At 33.4% G+C, this 8,380-nt stretch overlaps 1 long non-coding RNA gene across 8 annotated transcripts; it reads left to right on the plus strand.

Annotated features, from left to right (window-relative positions):
• The first annotated feature begins 360 nt into the window (after window positions 1-360).
• On the plus strand, window positions 361-5,719 carry LOC115991603. 8 transcript variants are annotated; one of them, XR_004092238.1, is made up of 7 exons: window positions 361-601; window positions 1,373-1,479; window positions 2,613-2,719; window positions 3,569-3,673; window positions 3,795-4,017; window positions 4,497-4,564; window positions 5,434-5,719. It is a non-coding gene; the product is annotated as an uncharacterized LOC115991603 (long non-coding RNA). The 8 variants fall into 8 exon arrangements; XR_004092240.1 differs by having other exon boundaries at window positions 2,618-2,719; XR_004092242.1 differs by having other exon boundaries at window positions 362-601; window positions 3,823-4,017.
• The last annotated feature ends 2,661 nt before the right edge of the window (window positions 5,720-8,380 follow it).

Here is an 8,380-nt window from a genome sequence, read left to right on the forward strand (position 1 = left end):
TAATGTCAACAGGATATACTAGATGAGGCGTTCGACATGTTTAGAGCTGGGTTGACTTGAAGAACTTATTCAATGTCCTACACTACAACAAACTTCAGTTATTTCAACCCTCTTTTATCGAGGGTTTACTAAAATCTGTGGATACAAGCTATAAATACAAATGCGGTAGGATATATTACTTAACTTTATTTCAACAGTTATTTAGACCCTCAAAATAAATTAAAACACCCTTGAAATAGGTGTGAAAAAAAAAACGCGTCAACTTTTTCAGCCCATAACCCTTGATAAAAAATTACAAAACTTTCAGCCCTTGAAAAAAGCCCACAACAAAATTTTCATCCCTTGAAAAAGCCCAACAAAATTTAAAAACATAGCCCGAACGTAACCAACAAACACAGAGCTCTTATCACTCTTTCGTTGAAAGCCTGAAACTGAGAAATCTCACAGAGCGCATGGAGATCTCATAGAGCTCGACGATCATGGAGATCTCATAGAGCTTGACGATCATCGATTAGGTACGATCGCACAGCTCCGATTAGGTACGATCTCGGTTTTGTGACTCTTCCTCTCTCTTGGCATTGTGTTTCTCAGCTCCGGTTAGGTACGAATCACAAACCCTAATTTCGTCTTGATTTTTTTGTTTTTTTGGTTTACCCACATTTTTTCATTGATTTCCCCATGATTTTTGTTTCACATTTCTCAAAAAACTGAGCTCATCATCGATTTCCCTATTTCGATTTCTAATTGTTCGACCTTTGCAATTTCATTATTCGATTTCAAATCATAATCTCCGTTTCCTTTACAGTTTTCATACAAATATTGATTGAGTTTTTTTAGACACTCTCTAAGACTTGATTTATTGTGTTTGTGTATTCAAATTTAGTTTTCTTTCTCTCCGTGTGTGTGTGTGTGTTTATTTCAATCTGCATCGTCCAACTTGTTGGCTTTGGTGGTGAGTGTTGACTTTGAACTGTATGGATCTACTGGGTATCATTGTTAGCTATTGGGAATTTGTGTTTAGTAGTAGAGGAATATTAGTAGTGCTTAAAGCTTACTTGGGTTTTTATAGTGAAATAGTAGTATTTTAATAATTCCAGAGTGGAGTTACCCTAAGACTTTGTAGACTCAGAGGACCTTAATTTGTAATTTACTATTTTAAACATTGTGTTTGGGATGATGGGTTTATTGAAATGCTATCGGTTTTATTTTTTATGGTAATTTGGAATGGACACAGGTTTTTGTTTAGATAACAGAATGGTTGAGGCAACTTTAGTTTTTTTTCTTGTTTTTTTTTTTTTCCAGTGCTTTGGTTCATATTTTATGGTTGAAAAGGATGGGCTCCAATAGAATTATAAATATTTCTGTTTGACAGGCCATTCGGACGCTGATCTCAAAGGGTGCTAGATTTGTTTCCAATCCTGTTCTTTCAACCTGCCTCTGCATTTTCTTCCCAAACGTGATTTTAAATATAGCAAAAAGGTAACAATTCTCCTTTATTTATTTATTTTGGGTTAAGTAAAAAGTGCAACAGCAAAGCTATATAAATAACATGCCTTTTTATCAATTTTATTTATTTATTTATTTTTTTCTGTTGTATGGTGAGTCTGCTTGCTTTTATGTGCATAAGACAGTTGTATACCTGACATGATAGTGGATAGTCTTGATAAACTATTGTTCTCACTTTTCATTAATTGTAAATTTACTAGAGAGATTGCTATGTGCTATTGCTATGGTTGAGAATTAATTGCCTCTGTTATGTCATTAGTTGCAAAATGCTTTATTTGGTTTGATGCATGACTGAATTGAATTTGAATGCGATGTGGTGCATTTTGTGAGATTGAATTGAATGTGATGTAGAAAGGATAAACTTGCTCGAAATTGGTGGTTTATTCTTTATTGCTTCTTGTGTAATTTGATGTCACTTGATATAGTTTATATCAATAGTGGAGGGACTGCATACACAAGAATTATGAGAAAAGGAACTTCATGTGAAGAACTCTTCAAGGAGAAGGGAAAACCCACCATGAGAGTTGAGAAGTTGTTGATTAGAATGAGTTTTAGATACTTTCTATTATCAAGCTTAATCTTCACTCTGACAGAACCTCAGTGTCCACTTGGCTTTCTTCGTTAAAAAAAGACCATTTGACTCCCCCCTGCCCCCTTTCCTCTTTTATTTCTTGAGGGAGAGCTATCTATGTAGGCTTTGGCACATCATATATCCATTTCTGTTTGGTGAGCTCTAGAGAATTGGTGCATACACTGAATCACTTATTCCTGTCCTAGTGAGTCTTCTATATTGTGTCATTATTTTTGTTATGAAGTTTGCCACCCAAGCGTAACTTGTAATTGTGGAAGTTGACATTTACTATCTATGCATGGCATGCAGCACATGCGGCTTTTTGGTGCACTTCTATTTTATTGCCAACAATGTTTGAGTTTGTTCATACCATTACAGTGATATGCACCAAGGTTTACTTGTTAGGTTTACAGAGTATCGCTATGATAGAAGTTACTTGTCACCTTTCTTTGCTAAAATCACCATTAATGTGATATCTGCCAAGGTTAACCTGTCAGGTTTCCATAACATGGTCACTTCTTAATGATTGAATCAGCTCAGCTATTGAGGCTAACATTATGTCATACCTGCCTCTCCTTCAAATTAGCTGTCGTGTCTAATCGGAAGTATTACTTTCAAGTTCCAAACTTTTCTTAGTCTTAGGTATGGAGACGGTAGTCCTTTTCTTTCATATAGCTTGTTGCTTCTTTCTTTCTTTCTTCTTCTTCTTTTTTATTTATTTTTTAATTTTAAATTTATAATGAGAATCAATGTCCTGCTTATATATATATATATATATATATATTACCTTTTTGGGTGAACATATTATTTTTAATATTCATTTGGTAAGTAAACTGCTTTTTCCTCCCTATTAATTTAATAAATACTGTTTGTGTTAAAAATGTAAGGGGCAGAATTTAAAATCAATGGGAAATTTTATTTATTTATTTACCTTTGGAAATGAAGAGAATAGCAAGGCTGAGGATCATAGTGTAAGAATGATGATGGCAATAGAAGAAAAGTTCCATAAAGAGTGAATAATATTATCAAATTTCAAATATATGATTCGATATTTTGGATTCTCAATGTGTAAATTTACTTTTCTTCTATTGGGAATGTATTTCCGGTGCAAAATGAATGAAGTCAAAATCTAAATTTGGAAATCATTTTAGGTGTATTGAGATTGATAAAAAGCTGCAGAGTACTGAGAAATTATATTAAATAATGATTTATGCAACTAAGTTGGTGCATCAGATATTAACCATCTTGTTTTTGTCTAGTTTTCAAATTTCTTAGAATTTTGGCCCTATTTCTGAATCATGGTGTTTGAATTTAACAATTTAGCATGGTGTTTGAATTTGTGTTGTTACTGTCACTAGTTTTTTTTTTTTTAAGAAACAATCATGCACACACAAGAGAGGGATAATGAAATTATAGTTGCATAGTTTTGTTATATATAGAATTTTTGTTTGATGAATTATGTGTTCACAATTTAGCATGGTGTTTGACTAGGTTTTAAGAGAAGCAAATGGTGCAGCCCACTGCTTAGCAACTTGGTCTTTATTGAATAAGCTGGCTAGTTATTTTGTTTTAGGCTCTGCTCCTCATGTTTTCAGTGTAATTCATATGGTTTCTGCTATTTCAATAAAATCTTCTTGATTTTTTATTATTGTGGAAAGATTACATTTTGTCCTTGAAATTTGTTGAAGTTGGATTTTCCTCCCTTAAATTTTTATAGAGTGGTAATCAAATGGAGCTTTCTGTAGAGTTGAAAGAAGAAGTAAAGCACCACAAAAGCATGCTCGAACAACAAGCTATTCAAATGATAGAACAAAGAAGACATTTTGAGGAACAACAAGCTAGTCAAATGGCAGCACAAAGAGCACATTGTGACAATATGATGATGCAGATGTTGAGTTGTATCACCTCGCAATCAGCCCAATCTAGTAGTGATCACTAAGGTATGAAGATCATCTCAAGCTAGTCACTGTTTTAGTTTGCTTTTGCAATCCTTATCTGATTTATATAACATCTAACTGATTGCTGGAACAAAATGCGTACTGGATTGCTATTGTTAACAGCAAGTCAAATAATAATATGCATGACTTAATCTGATTTATATGCATGCTTTGGTTGGCACATTTCCATGATTTAGCTTGCTATTGGTCGGATTTGCTATGGCTTTATTCCCCCTAACAGATAATAGGCAACTACCAAAAATTCAAAATGAAAAGTGTGACAGAAAGAGGAATGACTAACCTGTGATAACCTTTGTGTGGGGTTGTGAACCTGAAAGTTTCCTGCTTTTTTTGTACTTAAACACGAGTCAATTTTCACTGTAAATTAAACATTTTCTTCTTTCTCCATGTTACTACAATAGTATTTTATCTCATAATTGAATATTTTGCGAATATTTACTAAGCTCTATCTGTTTGTGCAGCAACTTGCAAGCTAATGAGCAACGTGACATGCTCCATTCCTGAGTTTACTTGTGTTTCATCTGCAAAGGTTATATTCCAATTTCTCTCTTAATGTGTTTTTTCCCTAACTTCTTTATTAGTGTGTTTCATACAAAAATACCTGCACATGCTATATGTTGTTCTCCCTTTTGAAAGCTTCCGTGAAATATTGTTCCAACTGAATTTGTTTCCTCGTTGTACTAAGTGATATTAATAAGAAAGTGGAACCAATATGTTGTCACCTAATAGACAATGATTAAATTTCATAACCTAAACTTGCATTTTACAGATTTTTGATTTATAGAAATAACTCGAGGAAAACTTTGAGCTCTTACTATTTGAAAGAATATAGCTTTCGTCTCCACTTTTCAAGTTTTATGCACTTGATCTATAATAATTTTCTTGGTAGTGTGAGAATATAGGTAATGGGTTAGTCTAAAAGCTACTATGGATCAGTTCATTATTGCTTTTATCATTACAAATTTTAGTTGCTCTGTTGAGTTGTATCACCTCACAATCAGCCCAATCTAGTAGTGATCACTAAGGTATGAAGATCATCTCAAGCTAGTCACTGTTTTAGTACTATTGGATAAATTTGGAATGACTTGTTGAGCTGTTGGTACTAGTTTGCTTTTGCAATCCTTAACTGATTTATATAACATCTAACTGATTGCTGGAACAAAATGCATACTAGATTGCTATTGTTAACAGCAAGTCAAATAATAATATGCTTGACTTAATCTTTTCACTGGCATGCTTTGGTTGGCACATTTCCATGATTTGGCAGGCCTCTCAAATGATTATATATATGGATTAGTCTGGTGCTGATGTATATTTGATTTATCTGTTGAAAGTTCAATGTTGTGATATTCTGTTCCTTTAGTCTAATTGTGAAATTTCCATTTTTGTTTTTTTCAGGTGGCTTTGCTGTTAATTTGGGTTGCTGATATAAGGAAACATGTGAAGAATTTAGAATCTGGGAAGGGACACGTATATAAAGCTGTGCATGTAACCGATTTTTATTTCCTTTCATCACCTTTGGCCTTATATAGGATGTATTAGGATTTGTTCTGTTCACTTACTACCATGTCAGATTGTGCAAAGAATCTTGTTTTTACAATTTAAAACTCTTGCCCATGTTGACTATTGAATTAGATCATATAAATATTGATCGGGTTAATCTGACTTTTGGTATCATATAAATTCATACAATTATGAATTTTTGTGTATGTATATATATATATATGTTTGTGCATGATTGTGGTTTTTTTTTTTTTTTTTTTAAATAAAATAAAATCTTGTTTTGAGGGTCAAGAGACCCCTTAAATAACCTTATTTATCAAGGGTTGTAGATATAATTTTTTTAAACCTTGGTAAAAGGTTATTTAAGGGTCTCTTGACCCTCAAAATAAGATTAGAGCACTTATTTTAAGGGCCACGAAGGCCGTTAAATTTTTTTTTTCGACGGTATATATTTCGAAGGTTATCAAGGGTCAATTGGACTCTTAAAATAAATTTTTTCAAGGGTTTTTAATACTTTTTTTTAAGGGTTTTGACCCTTGAAAAAAGTCAAATTTGTTGTAGTGCTATGCGCATTGCTTATTTACATTCCAATTCACATTTGATATTAACTTCTCAAATTCAGCAAAAATGGAACCGTATCTCAGGATAAAAATTTCGGTAAATAGAAGTATATACAACTTTTGGCTTTAAAATCAGCTAATGATAGATTGGGCATCTCCTAAGTTGCGAGTGTCCATTAAAATGCTTTAGACGAAATTATACTTTTATGTGTGTGTTCTCCCGAAAACATTAAAATCTCACCCAAAAAAAAAAAAAAAAAAACCTTGAGATTAAGATGTGTGGGCACGGATATGACATAAAACACAACTACATGACAATTCTTAATAAATTAAAATAAGACAATATTAATATTTGACAATTAAATATTAACATTTTTAGGTATATTTTATTTATTTTATATTTTATATTTTAAAATATAAAATATCATGTCACGCCCCGCCCCCATGTGCACGATATTGTCCTTTTTAGGTGGCCCGAAGGCTCTCTTAGTCCCTTAAGGTTTTTTTCTTTCCACGTGACACCAAGCCTCATGGGAAAAGGCCTCATACACATCAAGGGAGGGCACCCTTTATGAACTAGGCTTTGGACACTCACTTAAGCGATGTGGGACTTTTGGCCTCTTTGCCTCATCCATACCCTCAGAGGAGAGCCGTCCTCAGCTCTGATACCATCTGTCACGCCCCATCCCCATGTACACGATATTGTCCTCTTTAGGCCGCCCAAATAGGACAATATCGTGCACATGGGGACGGGGTGTGACATTACCACTTCTGAGAATCCACTATTATTAAAACAAGCGGTTATAAGTAAAAAGAATTCCAGTACCTAATACCAATCTATAGTTGAACCTTTACCCCAATATCCAATTGAACTTGTAATGTAGTGAAAATCTTTCATTTCAATACATGGCTCCTAGTATGTGACTAACCAATTGATGCATGAATCCAAGTACATGACTAACACACCAACTTGAGGAAGATGTTGGCTGCAAAGTTCTTCAGTTCATCCAACGATGAAGATTAAGAAGCTCCTTAGTTACAAAATCCTTGGCGCAAAGATGCAACAACTTCTACAAGGAATATGATGAATTATGGAAAATTCTGTCTCTGGTCATAATTTATATGCACAATCAAATTGCATTGAGTTGCATCACTTTGCATCACTTTTGACAGCCCTTAAAATAATTCTTATATATGTCTAGGGTTATGAGAAAAGAAACCTTATACAAATACACATGGATATGCATAAAATCAGATCTAGAAATTTGAATTTTGTAATTCTCAACAAATAAAGCTTCTGTCGAGCTGCTATCGAGCATTAGCATCAAACCTCGATGGATATAGATTTGTCAGGCTATCTGTCAAGCTTTAATAAACAACACTTCTTCACTTGTTTCTTGGACAAATTTGCATGACTTCAATACTAAACTTGAATTCTTATTCCTTGAAGTACTAAACCCATCTTAGATCTACCCAATTACAAGTAAAATGTGTTTTTTCAAAAGATTAGCCAATTTACATAACATATGTCTCTAACAATATCCACATATGTCCTAACATATATGCATCTTGCGCGTGAGATACTACAGAGTTCATACACTTATATCTTTCTAATTCCTTTTATAAAGCCTAAACATTGTGACAAGGGAATACAAACCTTCTATCCGACCTTTTGTGTTTCACTTTATGCTATATCCATTGCAAATTGCTTTATATTCATTTGACTTTCATTATAAAATAACAACAATTTAAAATGGAAAACAAAAACATGACATGCTATGAATGGTGAAGGATAAAGTAGAACATAAGAAGTGGGAAAAATGTCTTGGAATGAATAATGTTAATAATTTTTGTTGATGTTGAAGTTCAACAACATATGATACTGACTTAAAATCCATTTATGGACGATTCCATAACTTGAAGTATCTGTGGTGTAGCCTTTTGGCTAAGTGGCTAAGTGGTGTAGTAACTTGAAGTATCTGTATGGGATAAAAATGAGAATTAATGACACAAACAAAGAAAGAAGAATGATATAGATCTGTAGTGGGCATCTAAGCTTGGCTACACGCACAAGTAGTGGCCATTGGGACACTCCCACTAATGCAGATAGTGTGGACTTTGGAGGCAATATTCACGCTTATAGTTAAAACCCAATTGTGTTTGTAACTTGGGAGATGCACACATTGGTCCTCTAGGATTAGATTTGGCCATCTTAATTTCTTGGAACAAGCCTTTTTAGCCAGTTGATCTAATAAAAGTTCTTTCTTCAATTGAAAATATGA

Source organism: Quercus lobata, chromosome 5, assembly GCF_001633185.2.
Source record: "Quercus lobata isolate SW786 chromosome 5, ValleyOak3.0 Primary Assembly, whole genome shotgun sequence".
NCBI classification, from domain to species: Eukaryota; Viridiplantae; Streptophyta; class Magnoliopsida; order Fagales; family Fagaceae; genus Quercus; species Quercus lobata.